Consider the following 18113-nt stretch of genomic DNA (forward strand, 5'->3'; position numbering starts at 1 on the left):
GTTCGGGTCTGTGGGATTTATCTACTATAGCAAATACAATATCGCTGGCTGATCAAAATGCCATTCATGCTATTCCTTTGTTGGATGCCCAAACTGCAGATTCTTTGATCTGGCCTTTTCAGAAATCGGGTACTTACTCTGTTCGTTCGGGCTATTATCTGGCTCACTCCAATCTTGCTCCTTCTACCTCCTCCAAGGCCTCCTCTTCGCATTTGGTGTCTGATAAGGTTTGGAAATGGATTTGGGGAATTTCATCCCTCCCCAAAATCAAGTTATTCTTGTGGAAAGTGGTGCACAACTTTGTTGCTACGAAGGCAAATTTGCATTACCGTCATCTCTCAGGCTCAGATCTTTGTCCTCTTTGTGAAGCCTTTCCTGAAACCATTGAACATGTCCTGTTTACCTGCGATTGGGCTCGTCGAGCTTGGTTTGTTCATCCTTTGGGCTATCAGGTTTCTTGTGCTATGATAACTACCGTCGACAGCTGGTTATTGTCTCTAATTAATCAGAAAGCTTCTTTTGCCTCAGACTTTCACTTTGTTTCAACTCACATCTCCTTCTTACTCTGGAATATATGGAAACAACGTTGTCACTGTGTGTTCAGCCACGTCATTCCGGATTCAATTTCTGTGTCTAAGAAGGCTTCTCAATTGGCAAATGAATTTCTCTCCATCAAGAGCTCATCTATCCCAGGTCGTCTGCATCCAACCGGTCACTTGGTCTCTACAAACTGGACCTGCCCTCCTTTTGGTTCATTTAAGATTAATACTGATGCTACTTGGAATTCTCAAACTTTAAAATGTGGCTTTGCTGCTTTACTTCGAGATTCAACAGGTATATTACGAGGTGGACAGTATTCTGATGGTAAAGCTACTTCTGCTGAAGCTGCAAAAGCTCAGGCCATTCTTCTTGGTCTTCGGTTGGCAAAATTACATGCTATTGACTCTATCTCTATGGAAGCTGATTCCCTCTCTCTCATTTCAGCTTTGAAATCTCCTAAAGGAGGGGTGTCTTGGTCTACATCTTCTTGGTTTTGTCAGATCAAACATTTTGCCTCTTCTTTTTCTTCTATTAACTGGTTTTGGACCAGTAGGGAAGCAAACAGGGCCGCTGATTATGTTGCTCATCTTGCTTCAAGGCTGGAGTGTCCTCTGAATTGGATTCAGAACCCACCTCCAACCCTCTACCACATCCTCCAATCTGATGCAGTTTCTGCCCCCCCTTGAGAGTCTGTTCCTTGGGGTTTCAATTCTGTCTTTTCTTTTGTTTAGTTTGGTTCTTTGTGTGTTTGTAATGTTACTTTCTTTGCCAAAAAAAAAAAAAAATCACCGATCCAGTCAAAAAGCCATTTGGAAAAATTTGTTAACATATAATGTGAAACATTTTAGGTGATGATAATGATGCCAACTATTGTTCAACCAAAAAGATAGCTCATCATGATATGAAATAGAACTAGAAGGAAAAAAAAATTCTATTTTTAGTCTAGTTATTATTAATTAAAGTTCAGGCTCTTGAAGTTGGAACTCGTGGGTGTGATTATGAAACTCAGCAGTTGGTGTCCACAAATGCTCGAGTACTCCTCGGTACTAGTACTACTGCGCAGCGAAGAATCTGAAGATAGAGTGGGGCGCATAGAGTCGATTTAATGTCATGTCGGTCGACATGCAAAGATCGATGCTTGTTATCCATGGTGGGCCGACCTTAATCCAAGAAGTTGTTCTTTTCCTTGGGTAAGTTCAAATGTTAGATAGCAATCATATCGATCATCATCGACATGATTGTTTTACCCTGCTAAAATTAGCTCTACGTAAGAGCAAGTTCACCCGTAGTCAAGAAATGTCAAAGTCGAAAAGTCAATAATTCAACTAGTCAAGAAACTGTTCACTGCCACTGGACATGGGTTTCCATCCGTTTTTTTTCTTGACCAGTCAAGACTGTTCATGTATCACTGTTCATCAATTTTTAACTGTTCAGTTTCATTGTTTATTGATTGTTTTAACTGTTCATTTTTACTGTTTTTTTATTATTTTAAAATTAAAAAATATTTGATGTAAATAGATGATAATAATGGATATTTATGGATAATTAATTTCATAATTATTTTTGAGAGATTTAGTTTCGAATCGATTTTATTTTTGAAACGAACGTTATTTAGGGGGGTCTCGAAAATCGACTTTTTACACATACATAATTTGGGAAAACTTCCTTCATGAAAGTTATAGAGATCACCGATACGAGTTCGTACATATGTGGAATGCAAAAATCGGAGTTCGTATGAATTAGTTATAAATTTTTGACAATTTTCTATAAATAGCAAAAATTTCTGGTCCTTTTTCATAAGGACAGATTTTTCCTCTTTTCTTCACTTTCACCCCTGAAACTCTCTCTTCTCTCTCCTCCGCGTCTCCTCAGACCCGTCGGGTCCCGACCGACCCGACCCGAGTTTTCCGGCCCCGTCGTACGTCCTCCAGCAGCGGACCCGGGCCATACGGGCTCGCCTCGGCCAGCTCGTCCTCCCCACAGTGGTGCCTCACCTCACCACTCAGTCCAAAAGGAGATCGAAGGCCTCCCATAGCCGTGCGACATGACCTGGCCGGAATTCCAGTTTTCCGGCATCCTCTCGGCGACTGGGCGTCAAATCCTGCCTAATTGCGGCGCCACGCGTCAGCCTTGTGTGAGCCAATTTCTGGCTTCAGCGCGTCATGCTTCATGGAAAGGTGATGACGTCAACCACGTTATGCCCACAGCCGAGCTGGCAGCCCCTCACCCCCAGTCAAGAATTTAGTCATTTGGTTGCCTTTTTTTTTTGCCTCAGTCAAGAACAGCCAACAATTGACTGGGCAAAGCAAGACCGATGGAAGCAAAAAATTCAATTACCCGGTCAACACATCAGCAAATCCCTGCTGGTGCCCAGTCAAAGAGCAACCGCTGCACTTGCTCTAAGCAGTATAGAACTTATGGAGTACTGGACGCCCAGTGTAAAAATCTAGAACGTACAGATTTTAAAGTTTCCTACGTCTCTACCCTCAATTCATAGCTGATATGAGATTAGCAATGTCACATGTGCATAGGAGCAAATTAAATTTTTTAATTAGTAAGTGGATTAGGTAATTTTTTTTTTTGAAGAATATCATGTCGATATATTAATAAACTCAGGCCAGAAAGGACCATTACATATCCTCCCTCTACCATCTCTGGGTAGATAAAGAGTTTGTGGTATACCACATCGATACATAGATTAGATCCGATCATTTGACGGTACCCATGCTCACTTATTCAAGAAATCCTATAAACTATGTTACCAAAGACAAGTAAATAGGCTAAGCACAGAAAAACTTAAATGAGACCCGGCCATAGAAGGCTGACCCACTCCTCATGAGGCCCAAGATAAGGCCCAAAGACCTCATCCCAGCCCCAAAAGAAGTAAGCAAGCCCAAAAGGCCCAACCAATCCTGGCGTCGTGCAGCCATGATCCAGCAGCCCCATGCCACGGACTGCACCGCCACCAGACGCTGCGAAGACCACCATATTGAAAAGCTTCAAGTGCAACCACAGGGCAAGTTGCACCATTTGGACTCCCCAGTCCACGCCATGGAACATTGAATCTGGTCGGAACCAGATGAACGAAAAAGGTTGGATGAGGATTCTAATCTGCCAAACTAGCAACTCCGGCGCCAATAGCGTCACCGCTGCCGCCGCCTTACTCGTCCAGCTATAATCACAGCCGCTCGTCACCAGAGTTACAGATCGCAGGCTTGCCTCATCTTGCGTCATCTCCGGCAGCGCCCAAGCGGAGCCGCTCACCTGCCCAGCCTCCATTGAGCCCAAATCTTTCCTTGACGTCTCGGTCCAACACGCCATAGATCGATCTGCATTCCCCAGCGAAACACAGAGCATCGGGACTCCACAAGCAGATTGGGATTGAGAGAATGAGGTCATGGTAAGTGGAAAGCCTAGCCTTGGCCTTGACCTCTTGGAGGAGATAGCAGTAGGCATGCTCAATGAGTCCGATGAAAAAGATATCAGAATAGACGTCCATCTGTGATGGAGGAGAGGCCAAGGGCGGCTGGAGCACAACCCTAGTAGAGAGAGAGAGAGCATCGAAAAAAATGAATAAAGGGATCTATAAGAATAAAAAGAATTGACTCATTAGTGTGGATTAGGTAATTGGATGCATGGGATATTGGGATAAATTATTTGTTTTTTTTTTAAATATTTTTTTTTATATGAGATTGCATAATATACGCAAGTATTTGAAGACAAGTAGACTAAAAACACCTTACAGGTTATTAAACAATTTGAAGAAGTACTTGGTTATTGGAATGGATACATCTGATAAGGATAATAAAGAAGTCACTGACTTAATTATAGGATCATTAAAAGCTTATATATCGCAGATAATTTAGGGACTGAGTATTGTACAAGCTATACTGTCTCCTAATATATATATGTACGGATGTACCTCTAACTCAAGAGAGAAACTTGCGTGGAGCACCCACACCACGTGTCCCTACGGCAGACCAATCACCTCCCAGCAGGGGGGTGTTTTGGGTATTGTATATTTAAGGAGCAGGGGTGTTTTCGAAAAAGACAAAAAAATTTATTCCTCCTGATTGGGCTGCCGTAGGGACACGTGGTGGGGAAACCTAAGTATTTGCCCTAACTCAAAAACAAATTTACTCAATTACGAAGTTTTAAAGCAGCCTCTTAGGTAATATACAAGTAATATCATCAAGTTGAGCACATGTTGAAGTATTGTACTATCTATCACCTTTATTAGTTTTTATGTCCAAAAAAAAGTAGTAAACCTCATAATTTTCTTACTGTCACTTTATATATATATATATATATATATATATATATATATATATATATATATATATATATATCTTAACTCAAAAGCAAATTAAAGCAAATTTTGTGGGTTGAATTGATTATCAAATTCAATGTGTGTCAAAGTACAAAGTTTTAGAGCAGCCACGTGAGTAATATATATAGGGATATCATCAAGTTGAGCACATGTTGAAGTGTTGTGCTATCTATCACATTTGTTAGTTAGAAAAATGGCCCAAACAGTGTCTCACTTTTTTGTCATTCTAAATTTTCATATATCAACTTTCAAAATTATCAGATTGGCATATGAGATTCTCATCCTGATCCAATTTTGGAATCTAAAGCCGTTAGCTCCATTACAGAAACTGTCAGCTGGCATATTTTGAAGGATATTTTCGTCTCTTCATATTTTAATTTTTTTTTTCGCCCTTTCATGTTTTAATTCATTTTTTGTCATTCTAAACTTTCGTACCTCAGCTTCCAAAACTATATTATTGGTATCTGAGGTTCTTACCCTGACCCAATTTTGGTATCTGGAGCCGTTTAACTCCGTTACGGGGACTGCCAGCTGACATATTTTGAAGGGTATTTTCGTCCTTTTTTAAATTTAATTTAATTTTTTTAAAATTTTTTTCTTCTCTTCCTTCACTGCTCAGTCTAATCTCTCTCTATTATGTTCTTGCGATCTGATCTGGCTGGTCTGGGTGATCTTGCCTCATATCAAGCATCTCCCTGTTATTCATTCTTTATCGTTTTCAACTCATTTTCAAAACAATCAGCGTTGATAGAATGAGATTTTGGGCTTTTTTTATTTTATTTTATTATTATTATTATTATTTTTTAATGGTGATCTGGGTTTTGGAGGAAGAAAGAGGATGAGAGTTTGTGATTGGGATTAGATGAGAAGAAGCAAGGACGAAAAGAGACCATTCCCATCCTTGCTGGCGGAGACCATTGTTTCCAAAAATGGACGTGAAATATCTTCAAACTTTGACTTTTTAACCATTGCTCCAGATTCGTCAATTGGAACTTGCACATTCAAATCAATCTCTCTGCTTCTCTTCCAATTTTATCGGATGTCCCCGAAGGGACAATCTCTCTGCTTCTCTTCATTATCTGTGATGTCCATTTACTTTCTAAATTAACAAATAGTGCATCATCCAGGCTCAAGTCAGGCACAAATACATCAAAGGCTTCAAATTTCTTCAATTGGGTCTGTGAGAAAAATGGGTTTAGTCTCTGAAATTGAATCCTCGGAATTGAATTTAACGATTCAGTAACCGTTTCACCCTCGGGGAGCTTCTCCAACTTGGCTCCGACAAACGCCGGTGATCGACGCCGCCAACTTTGAGCTCTAAATCACCTGAGCTTTTCCAACGAAATGCTTCGTTTGCATTGCAGCAATCAAAACCCAGATATAGCATTTGCTTACAGCCTCTTCTTCCTTCAATGATTCACTTCAGTCCAAATTATACGAAGCCCCAAAGAGAACCCAGCATCTGAGAGAGAGAGAGAGAGAGTTACAGACACATCCAATGACTTGGAATATATTTTTTTTTTTTGCTATTTTGCTTGGTCTGGGTTCTCCGTCAAGACCATGAATAATTGCTTGGGATTCTTTTCACTTTTTCTCTTGGTCTGGGTTCACGAACAAGATGATTATGGCTTGGGTTTTTATTTTTATTTTTTAGTTTTCATCTTTTTCACCTAGGGATGGCAATGGGGCGGGTTAGGGATGGAGATCACAATACCATCCCCATTCCCGAGGCCATTCTCTACCCCCATCCCCGCCCCAATTCTTAATAAAAAGATATTGGGGATTCCTCGTCCCCATCCCCACTGGGGACTAAGCCTCCAAACTTGCCCCAAATCCCCAATAAAAATTTAATAAATAAAATAATTTTTTTCTCATATTACATTTTTTAAAAATTAAAATCTACAACAAATAAAATTAAAACATGATTAAATTCATAAATAATAATTCAGTGAGTGCAAAAGTCAAAATACCATTAAAGTAAAAGTGTAGCCATTAAATTAAAGTAGTTTTTTTTTTTTTTTTTTTAAGAATATCATGTCGATATATTAATATTACTCAGGCCAGAAATGACCATTATATATCCTCCCTCTACCATCTCTGGGTAGATAAAGAGTTTGTGGTTAAAACCACAACGATACATAGATTAGGTCCGATAATTTGACGGTACTCATGCTCACTTATTCAAAGAAAGCCTATAAACTATGTTACCAATGACAAGTAAATAAGCAAAAGTTCAAATGGAAATAAAATTAAATTTTCTCCTTGCCCTTAACCTTGGAGGTTTGCTAGGGCAGATGACATTCAGCACATCTTCAGCAGAAACTTTCTTATTCTTGGAGGGGTTTTTGTTTTTCGACCCCAGAGGCCTTCCTTTCTTCTTCTTGATCGGCTGCATGTCTTCTTTTTTGATAATTCATTCCTTAGGAATCAGGATTCCCCTTGGAGCCTCAATCAGTCTAAGAGACTTGGCAGAGAATTTGGTGTGGAATTCCGGCACCTTCAGCTTCTTTCGGAGCATGGATGGACTTGTAGCCTGGCTACTCTCTCCAAAAGGAGTTTTCAGTTTTTTTGGGGACGTGAATGGTGAGGATGGACGCCCTCTCTTGACTGTCGCCTGATCTGTCTCAGCAGGAGGTAAAGCTAGCACAATATTTACTGCTTCAGGCCTCACATCTTCACTTCTAATGACAATGGGACGTCTAGGTTTGTGCACAGATGGAGCACCAAACAGATTTCGAGCAATAGATGGCAGTATGGGGGCCTGAACTCCATGAAATCGAAAGGTCCCACTTTGAAAGCAGAGAGCAGAGAGGTGGTAGCTGTTACGTCCCGAACCCAAATTCACCCGTTTACTAGTCATTTGGACGGTAAACGACCTTTACTTTCACTTTTACTTTCGGTTTAGTACTTTTAGTGGCCCTAAAAGTCGACTTTTTGTTCGGGTCAAAATTTGAGAAAAGTTTCTTCACGAAAGTTGTAGAGGACGTTAAACCGAGCGCGTGGATATGTGGTACGTAAAAATCGGAGCTCGTATGCAAAAGTTATAAGCGAAATAGTAAAGTTACTGTTTACGGTTACTGTTCATGGTAAGTTTCTATAAATAGCTAATTTACTGTGGTAAGTTTCCATTTTTGGAAACTTACCGGCTCTCTCTCTCTCTCTTCTCCCCCGACCCTTTCTCCTCTTCGGCCCGATTTCTTCTTCCTCCGGTTTCTTCCTTCTCCGGCCGACCCACGACGGAATCCGGGCACCGGCAGGCTCGCCTCCTCTCCCTTGTCACGCCTGGGGTGGTGTTTTGCGGTGGCTCGACCGGTGGAGCTCGGAATTGAGCCGTGAAGTCCACTGTAGCAGTTGGAGAGTTTCGTCGATTTCCGGCGATTCCGGCCGTTTCCAGCCACGAAATTGGCATCGAAGGTTCGGTTTTCATCACTGATCATTTCCCCTATGGCCTTGTGTCACGATTTGTTGTGTAGATGTCGAATTGATGAATTGAAATTTTAGGGTTCTTGAGGAATTTCTGGGCTTGTGTTCACCGGCCGAACTGGAGCTCTTTCAGGTAAAATTGGCACTTGTTGTAGTTGAATGAATGGTTGAGTGTGTTGAGTAGATGCCACTGTCCAAGTTTGGTGGCCATCAGAGGTGGTGGCCGCCGGCGCGTGGGGCCCACGCGCCGCCACTGTTGGTGGCGCGTGGAGGTGTGTTGAGCAGTGATTTAATTCCAGTTTTAGTCCATTAAATTGTATATATGTTGTAGAGCTTGTATATGAAGTTTGGTGAATTTTGGAGGAGTTTGGAATTGTTTGTGATTTTTCGAAGTTCGGTGTTTTGTGATGGAATTGTTGGAAATCCGGCCGTCGGATTTTCCTCGTTTTCGTTGTGGAATATGTTGATTGAGGAATTGGTGTTGTGGAAGAGATTTGGGTTGAATTTGAGAAGTAGTGAAGATAGGGATTTTCGGGTTTCGTTTAGGTTCGTAATTATTTATTCGAATTGTCGTTTATGGAAATGTACTTGTGTACAGGACGTTGTTGCGAGCTATGGCTAGATGAAGGAACTCGTTTGTGTGGTCGCCAATAGTACTGTGAGTGGACGTTTGTTTTTGAATATTGATGCATGCATTTATTTTTCGAATTAATGTTTTATTAATTACCATATTATTTTAGTTTCGGATACGATTTCGGTTTTGGAATATTACTTGGATTTTTCATCATGATTTTTGGAACGTGAGTTTTATTCGCTCGGATTTGAACTTGTGATTTAAGTGATTTTCGACGAATTATTTTCCGAGGTGATTTCCGGAAATTTATAATACATTTCTTTTCGTCGATATTGAGAATTTTGAATATTTTTCGAAATGGGATTTCGATGGAATTTGGCATTTGGAATGTCTTGTTGATAATTTCAGATTTGGTTTATGATTTCGAGAATATTTTTGGCGTGCGGGGTCACGTCATTGGCATATGTATTTTCTCGTGAGACATGGGGAAGCCTTATAGATTTACTGGATTTTAATGGTTTTTACCCGCCATACCTGGGTCGTCATATTTATTGCTAGCTAGCCTATTAGTACTCCTCCCTGCTTACTATGTGTTTGTGGGTGAGTAAGAGCAGAGCATGGGATGCTCCAGAGTGTGGGACACTCCGACCCGAGCCTGGGAGGCTCCCTTCTTGTATGGTGATAACTTCTTCCCCATACTTTTTCGTGACTTGACTAGCGGGGCTAGTCCGTTATTTTCGTAACCAGCGGGGCTGGTATGTTTTCACGAGAATTGTGGATTTCGATGTTATCGTAACCAGCGGGGCTGGTCTTATTTTCTTGAGAAACGAGATTTCGGTTTACGATACATGATTTTCGAATGTTTTGACTAGCGAGGCTAGTCGGTTTATCGTTTTGAAATCCTTGGATTTAAAGCTAAATGTGTTTTTCTTAAATGTTGCATGCATCGTGTTTTTAAAAGGAATAAGTGTGGGAAAGTATGAAATCCTTTTTCTTTTAAATTGTTTATTTTTGTCCACTCACTCTAACGTTTTTCGTGTACTTTTCCCTGGGCCCTTCGGTTTCAAATGCCCAGTTTGCGGGCGCTATTAGTTGAGGTCGGGCGTACATGGTTCAAGGCATAGTTGATGAATTGCTTCCGCACTTCTTTGTTTGGCTCTGACCTATCGTGGGTTACTGTTTTGGGTAGTCCACTTTAGTGGTGACTCGACCAGTTTCCGGTAGAGTTATCTCTAAGGTGGGCCCCGCAGGGCCACCTCGGATTTCAGGGCGAAATTCGGGGCGGGTCCTGTCAGTAGCGCTGAAAGCAAGCGCGCAATTTAACCCTGCATGTAGTTGTTAGTATAGAATAAGTAGGGATCGTTCTAACCCGGGATTGAAGGTACACATGTAATTGCAAAAACAAATAAAGAATTAATAAAAAAATAAAATATTATTTACAAAAAAAAAACAAAAAAAAACAAGATATATACAAGTTAATGTAAAAAGGGGGGATTTTAGAATTATAAAATCAAAAGTTAAAATAAATAAAATAAAGAAAACGTAAAAACATATATACAAGGGTGGAACACAAGGAACAAAGATCAAAACCACATCCATATGAATGAAATCCAATCACAATTCCTATAGTTGATCTTCTATGTCATGAGAAAGAAGTTGACCATGTGAAACGTTAGTAAGCAAACGATTTCCCATTTTTTACTTTCCTTCAATATTTAATCTAAGTGAAAGCACCTAAATTAAACCTATTGAACATGCAATCATAGTCTAGAAAGCGAGCTACTCAAGAACACATTCAATGCATGAAGAACAAAGAAATGATGTCAACCAAAGTGCACAACCTAGTATGAAAAAGTTCATCAATTTGCAATCCTCCTTAATTGATTTCGACTTTTGTCCAAAGCCTTTACTACTTAAATCTAGCTCCAATTACATGCATATATCCTAAGTTGGCCACCAAAGAACACATACATATAAAAGTTTTCTATAAAACAAAATCAATTAAGCAATCTCACATAAGCAACATATAAATCAACATATAAAAATCACAACTTTATTTCAAAACATAAAAATGGGCTTTAAACTTTGCCCTTAACATCATGTTAACTAGAATTCATAACTTTACGAATCAAACAAAGGAAAACAGAAGAAAGTATGAAATACACCGTGGAAGATGAATGACAAGCCTTGAGACGAAGAACTTGAAGATCCTTGAAAGCAAGCAACCTTCTAGGGACGACCAAGGGTGGATGGCGGTTAGGATATTGATGTATTGCATGACTTCTTCTCCTCCTTGGTTGAGACGCAGAGCTTCTGAAGACTAGAGAATGGAGAGAATTTTTCTGATGTTTATTTTCTGAGTGAGAGAGGTGTGTTTTTGTGTAGCATAGGGGGAGTTTATATAGGGGGGCGGCCAAGCTTCATGAATCTTCTTTTTAATTTCCCAAAGAATTATCTAGTCATGCCACACAGCTTCGACCAATCACAGAATGCCATGTCAGCACTGTTGAGTCATCCAGCCAATCAAAAGCCTCCAAAATAAGTCCATAATCTTTCCAAATATATTATTGCTGATTTTCCCAAGATTTAATATGATTTTATTAACAATTTTCGGGCAAATATCTAGGCATGAACCTAGACAATGTATCCGGACGCATTTTGGACATTTTCTCCCTTAAATCTCTCCATGGCTTTATCCTTAACATCCTCCCCTTGATTTTCTCTTGATTTTCACATTAAAACTGCAGATTTTAATTCCTTAATTTCGGCCAACATATCTTGAGGGAATTGCGGGATGAATCTGGACTTGTTCTGAGTCTTTTCTTGTTGCACAATCCCATGAAACTCTCCCAAGATTTTTTCAACGTAATCTCCTTGATTCTCACATTATCTCCTTCATTTCCCATGGCAAAAATCAGATTTAATCTCCCAAAATATCTCCAACGTCATCTTGTACTTTGAAGCCTCCGTCAAGGACCCAAATTCGCCGGAAATGGCGTTGAAGGTCCACAGTTTCATGTTTCTACTTCGTCAAAGGTTTGGCTAGATGAAAAGCTTGAGAGTTGGATCTGTTGCCTCCATCAGTTAGGTGGGAGATGTCAACAACGTCAGAGCCCGCAAGAGCGAGCGAAGCAGCAAAGCTTGCAGTAACATCCTCGATGGATGCCATGCTTTCGGTGATGGGAGGTTGGGATGTCGTGAAGAGAAGGCTAGGGTTTGGAATTTGGGAGCAGCTACAGGGAGCGGCTAGGGTTTATGACTAGAAGATCGACTCTATAATCTGACCTAAGTAGTAAATGTATATATTTTTGATTTATATTATAAAAAATGAATTAATATATATATGTTGTAGAGAAACTGAATTTGAGAGAAATTTGCTGTCTATTCTCATTGATAATAGGGGCCTCTTTATATAGAGGATTACAATGTATAGAATCTCAATCATACAAGGAAAGTAATCTTACATTGAATAGGAATCTAGATCCTTCTAATTTAACCCTATAGGTCAAGTAACCTAGAGTTTGGGCCAAACACATAAAAGAGAGATTTCCTTAAACACTCCCCCTTGTGTTGCCCAAACGCGGTGCTTCTCTCGTTGCCTCGTTAAAAACCTTGCCGAGTAACAAAAACCCAGTGGGACAAAAATAACCTCGGTCGAAGGGGAAAAAGAGCACAACACACCCTTCACGTTTCGAGACCATACATGTAGACATCTCCCCCTGATGTCTGCATCTCTCCCTGATGACTGCATCTCCCCCTGATGACTACGGTCATGGGAGTTCGGATAACTTCCGCAATCGATGCTACCAACATGTTTCTCGAAAGTGGAATTTGGGCAATGACTTAGTGAGCAAGTCTGCCATACTGACCTCAGATTGAACCTAGTTCACTTTGATCTTGAGGAGAGTCTGTTGTTGCTGATTAAGCTTGGTGTTGTCGCTTTGATGTAGCCTTGCTTCATTTGTTTAAAACAAGCTGCATTATCCTAAATGCTCGTAGGCTCATATATGGTAGACTTCAAACCACAATTGTTCGAACATGCGTAATTATGGATCCAATCCATATACATTCACTAATCACTTCATGAAGAGCAATAATCTCTACATTGTTCGAAGATATAGCGACTAGGGTTGCTCTGTAGACCTCCAAGATATCACGGTCTTTACCCATGGTGAACACTTAACCAGTTTGGGAATGACCTTTGTGTGGGTCACAGACATACCCAACATCAGCAAAACCTTCCAAAACACATGTCGTTTTGGGATGGGGATAGAGGACGCAGGCCAGTGTTGGCGGCGTTCCTGGTGTGTGATGGGTCTGAATCCATCATTTCTCTGTAGGGATAGAACAAGCCCATATCAGTCGTACATCTAGTATCGAAAGATATCTTTTACACTAATCCAATGGCGTCGCGTTGACGCAGAGCTATACCTTAGCTAACAAGTTAATGACAAATGAGATGTCCGGTCTTGTGCATTGAGCTAAGTACAATAATGCACCTATTGTACTAAGTAAGGCACTCCTGCCTCTAGCACATCTTCGTCATCATCCTTTGGACGAAGAGGATTCTTTTCAGGATCAAGACTACGAACGATCATGGGGGTGCTTGAAGGTTTGACCTTGTCAAAATGCCTAAGCATCTATTAACACAATGCTCAAGTTCCAAACCGAGACATAATCGTGTTCTCCCAAAATCCTTCATCTTAAACTCGGATTTCTAGTGTTCAGCGGTTTCCCTTAACTCTTTAAGGGCTTCTAATGAAGATCATGTCCAACATGAACCGCGATAGAATCCGAAACTTGTTATGGAAACGCGTGGGCATATCCCTTCCCAATCAAGTAGTCATTTTAGTGAGCGTTTCAATCTTATTGTAAACGCGCTCCGTGGTCTAGAGCCACTTGACTTGGGTAGATGAAGTTCACCATGAACCTTCATGTACATTCCGTATCTAGATCCCCATAGAGATACGTAGTGACCACATTTGTAAGCTGCATAATCAGTTATTTGGAAACTACCAAACTGACAAGGTAGTGGAGTGTAGTGACATCCATTACGAGAGAGTATGTCTCATCGTAGTCGATTCCAGGGCATTTTGTGAGAAGCCTTGCGCCATAAGGCGAGATTGCCATCTCTTTTTCTCATCATGCTTTCTAACGAAGACCCATTAGTCAATAGGTTTTATGTTAGGAGGTGTTGGCATCACTAGCTCGAAAACCTTCCTCTTCGTTAGAGAATCCATCTTAACCTGGATCACATCTTTCCATTTAGGCCAAATCTCTCTACGTTGGCATTCATTCATCAACGGAGCGTGGTTCGATATCATCTGACTCAACAAACTCATGCGCATGCGCAACTACATCATCATTATGATGGAGTTTCTATCCCACGTCTCATGTACACTAGTGTAAGTTTCATAGAGCTCTATATTCTCAGGAATAGGTTTTGACGTTGAGGCGTCCCCCAACGATAACCATAACCCGGAAGATACTCATGTGACGGATTTTGAGTGTCGATGATCAAAGGATTGCAATGTGCCAAAGTATCATTCGAACCCACGGGCCTCCCACGCATCCTAGCTGGGGCCATGGCCTGTAACGCCAAAGTGCCACTCTCTATGGCGTTGGCGCCATGCCTACCTCCGTGTAGGGTGGCGCAACGTCCTCTCGTAGGGACGTCCATCCTTGCAGGAATGTTTGCAGTATATTTGTGTGATCTCGTCACTTTAGTAGGGATCGAGATGAGACATAGTGGGGACAGGCCACGACAATTCATGTCGTTCCTGCTGAACATCTGTGTTCTTATCTCCCCCTAACGACGGGAAGACTGTCTCATCAAAGTGACATCCGCAAATCTAGCGGTAAGGAGATCGCCATGCAAGGGCATTAAGTGGCGGACGATTGTTGGAGTCTCAAATCCAACTGAGTTGCTCATTAGTCTGTAATGACCCATTATAGAGCGCTGTGGTGGCGCAATTGGCACATAAATGGCACACTCAAATATGCATAAGTACGATACTTGTACCCAGTCACTAGCTGTAACGCAGAGATACATTGAGTGGCGGTGGGTCGTAGACGAATTAGCATAGCTGCATGCGATATTGCATCACCCCAAGCGGATATAAGGAGATTGGTGCGCATTACCAATGTCCGGACTACCATTGTAGTCGTTTCCGCGAGACCATTTGGGTGTGTACATGGGAATATGATGTCCAACATCAGTCCCATTGCAATAACCATCAAAAGTCTTCGATGTAAACTCTCTAGCATCCTCAAATCCAATTGACGGAATAGGATGATCCGGGGAGTGAGCCCGTTGTTGTATGATATGTGCTAGGAGTGTAGCATAAGCAGCTTTACAAGTGGACAATGGCACAACACGTGACCAGCGTGTTTGCGTGTCAACTAACATTATGAGATATTTAAACGTCCGCAAGTTGGTTGAATCAGTCCACAGAATCCCTATGGATTCTATGTAAGAACATAATGAGTATTTTCATATCCTTTGCATAGGACGGTCTCAGTCCTAATTTTCCTAAGGAAGTGGCTTTGTAAAATGTGTGAGAGGCCTTAGAAGCAACCAAGGAGAGTTTTGGTTGGGCTTGAGCGTTTGAAACGCATATTGAAGCAAAGTTTGTGACTACATCACCCATCATGGTGTCATGACCATGGGAAGTGGCATCCATGGCGTTATAACCATGGGGATTGACATCCATGGCGTCATGGCCATGGGTAGCGCTATATATGGCGTTGTCACAAGGGACTTGGGCGGCCATATGGCGCCCCAAGACAGCTGCAGCGCCAGATGCTGCAATTGTTGCGGTCTTGCTAAGTCCAGGAACCAATTTTTGATTCTTGCTTCATTTCGCTCGAGGGTGTCCATGTGAAGTCTTTAGTAGACGGATCATCATATCATGACCAGGATGACCTATCCTGTCGTGACAAAGCCAATATGTGTCTAAATCCAAGAGATCTTCTCTCATAACTTTATTGGATTTAATAGCTCGAATAGTGACATAGAGTCCACTAGAGAGACACATAAACTTCTCTAAGATGCGCCTTCGTTCGCAATCATTAGAGGCATTGCAAAGGAACTCATTTCTGTTCTCTACATGCGTTTTCGCATGGAATCCGTTGGCTATCCATAGGTGCGAGTTGCCCTAGGAGCGTAGAGAGTTTCTGTGACATTAATCAAGGTGCCATTTGGCTAAGAGAACTTGGGCTATTCCATGTCCTTGAATTAATACTGATGGCCCAGCCATCGTAGTCACAAAGTAACATGCTCACGAATCAAAATGGAGTCATAATGAAAAGAACTCAAAATTTTATTCATAAGCCAACGGAGTACATCATTGTCTCTTAACCATTAGGAGAATCTAATCCAAATGCTTAGCTAATGCAAAACAATGGTAGTCGTCTAACTTCTTTCAGTAATTCCAACGCAAATGTGACCAGGTGAGTAGGGAGATGTCGGTGGAGCAAAGCTGGCTTAATTACCACTTATCTCAAAACCTTCCTAGACATCACATTTACATTGAGTACGCCTACTTTAAACAAAGACTAAACCATAGGCATCTACTACAAAAATAATATGGCAATTGCCTACATCTCTTGGAAAATAAAGACTTAAACAGAATTGGTGATCTATTGATCCCAGCCAGATTTGTAGTCTTCAACCCTTCATTCTACATCATCTTCTTGATCTTCTTGTTCTACATAGTGAGCTTCTCTTGCTTCACAAATATGCTTTGTAGGCGGTGACAAGTTCTTCACGAGCTCTACAAATGTGTGCCCAATGATTAGACACTCCACATTGAGAACATACATCTCTTCGCTCAAACTCCATTGATTGAGGCGCTTTGAAAGCGTCATTAAGATGGCTCTTAGTATTGGTGGAGCCACCAACATGGCCAGAGGCGTTGCCTCCCTCTCTCTTTCCACGTTGACCTCTTCGGTTCCGTGTTCGCCTATTTTGGCGATTACCTTCCCAAGTAGAGCGATTATATGGACCAGAAAGTCCAGAAGTATCCCTAATGTTAGGGTTTTGCTCTTGGCGCCTTCTCTTAGGGGCACGACTATAATTGGATTCCGGAATATGCTCTATTTCCACGGATCTCGAATTATAGTTCTTCACAAGGATGTTGTCATGCTTTTCAGCGACATTCATAGTTCCAATGAGCTCATGAAACCTTGTGATCCGTCCTGCAGTAACATCAATTCGATAGTTCTTAGCAACCATCAATGCAGAAACGGGGAAGGTAGAGAGAGTCTTCTCAATCAACATCGCATTTGTGATCTCTTTACCACAGAATTCCATTAAGGATTTAATGCGAAGTGCTTCCGAGTTGTAGTCAAGAACTGACTTGAAATCATAGGAGCGGAGGCTATGCCATCTCACTTCTAGGTCAGGAAGCAAGGAAGGAGTCACGGACATTGCCAAATCTTTCTTCGAGTGAGACCCACAGCCTTTTGGGGTCTTCTTCATTCATACACTCGTACTGGAGCGAATCATCCATATGACGAGTCATTAGGTTGATGGCTTTCGCCTTATTTGCCTCTAAGGCTGCTCTATTTGCTTCCAAAGCTTGAGCTTGCTCAACAGTTAGCACGTCCTGGCTAGGCTCGAGAATCGTATCCAGGATTCCATCGGCCTTGAGATGCTGGCGGACATCACGAACCCACCTGTGATATTCAGAGCCAGTTGTTCCCAATGGAGCAAAGTCCAATTTGTTCGGGTTACTCATCCTGAAAGAGAACAAGAAATTAGGGTTAGTTTCAAAGCGTGAAAGGCTACCACGAAAACATATAAAATTTCTGAGCGTAGTCGCTTCCAAGAAATTAGGAATTTCCGAGCGTAGTCGCTTCCAAGAAATTCGATTCCAAGAGGGGTTGGATTAGATCAAAACAATGATGTGTGGGGTCAATCGTTTTCTTCTCAACAAACTCTTAAGTTTGGAGGACTCTACAAGCTCCAAGCTTGGAGTGAGCACGAACCCCCACAGTTCGGCTTTTGGTCTCCCCTATGAAGAAGAAAGGGGGGTAGAAGAAGGGAGGTTGAAAGTCCCCGAGAAAAGAAGAGAAATTGAAAAACTTCAAAAACGGGAACTTTTAGAAAAGTTTACCTTGAAAAGATGCCGAAATTCTTGACCGGAAAAGATGTTGGTTGGGCTGTGCAGTGATACTGCAGGGTCGCTGCGAGGATGTCGCGAGGACGCTACAGAGATGCCGCGAGGAATGTTGCGGGGCCAC

The sequence above is a fragment of the Rosa rugosa genome, chromosome 1, assembly GCF_958449725.1.
Source record: "Rosa rugosa chromosome 1, drRosRugo1.1, whole genome shotgun sequence".
NCBI classification, from domain to species: Eukaryota; Viridiplantae; Streptophyta; class Magnoliopsida; order Rosales; family Rosaceae; genus Rosa; species Rosa rugosa.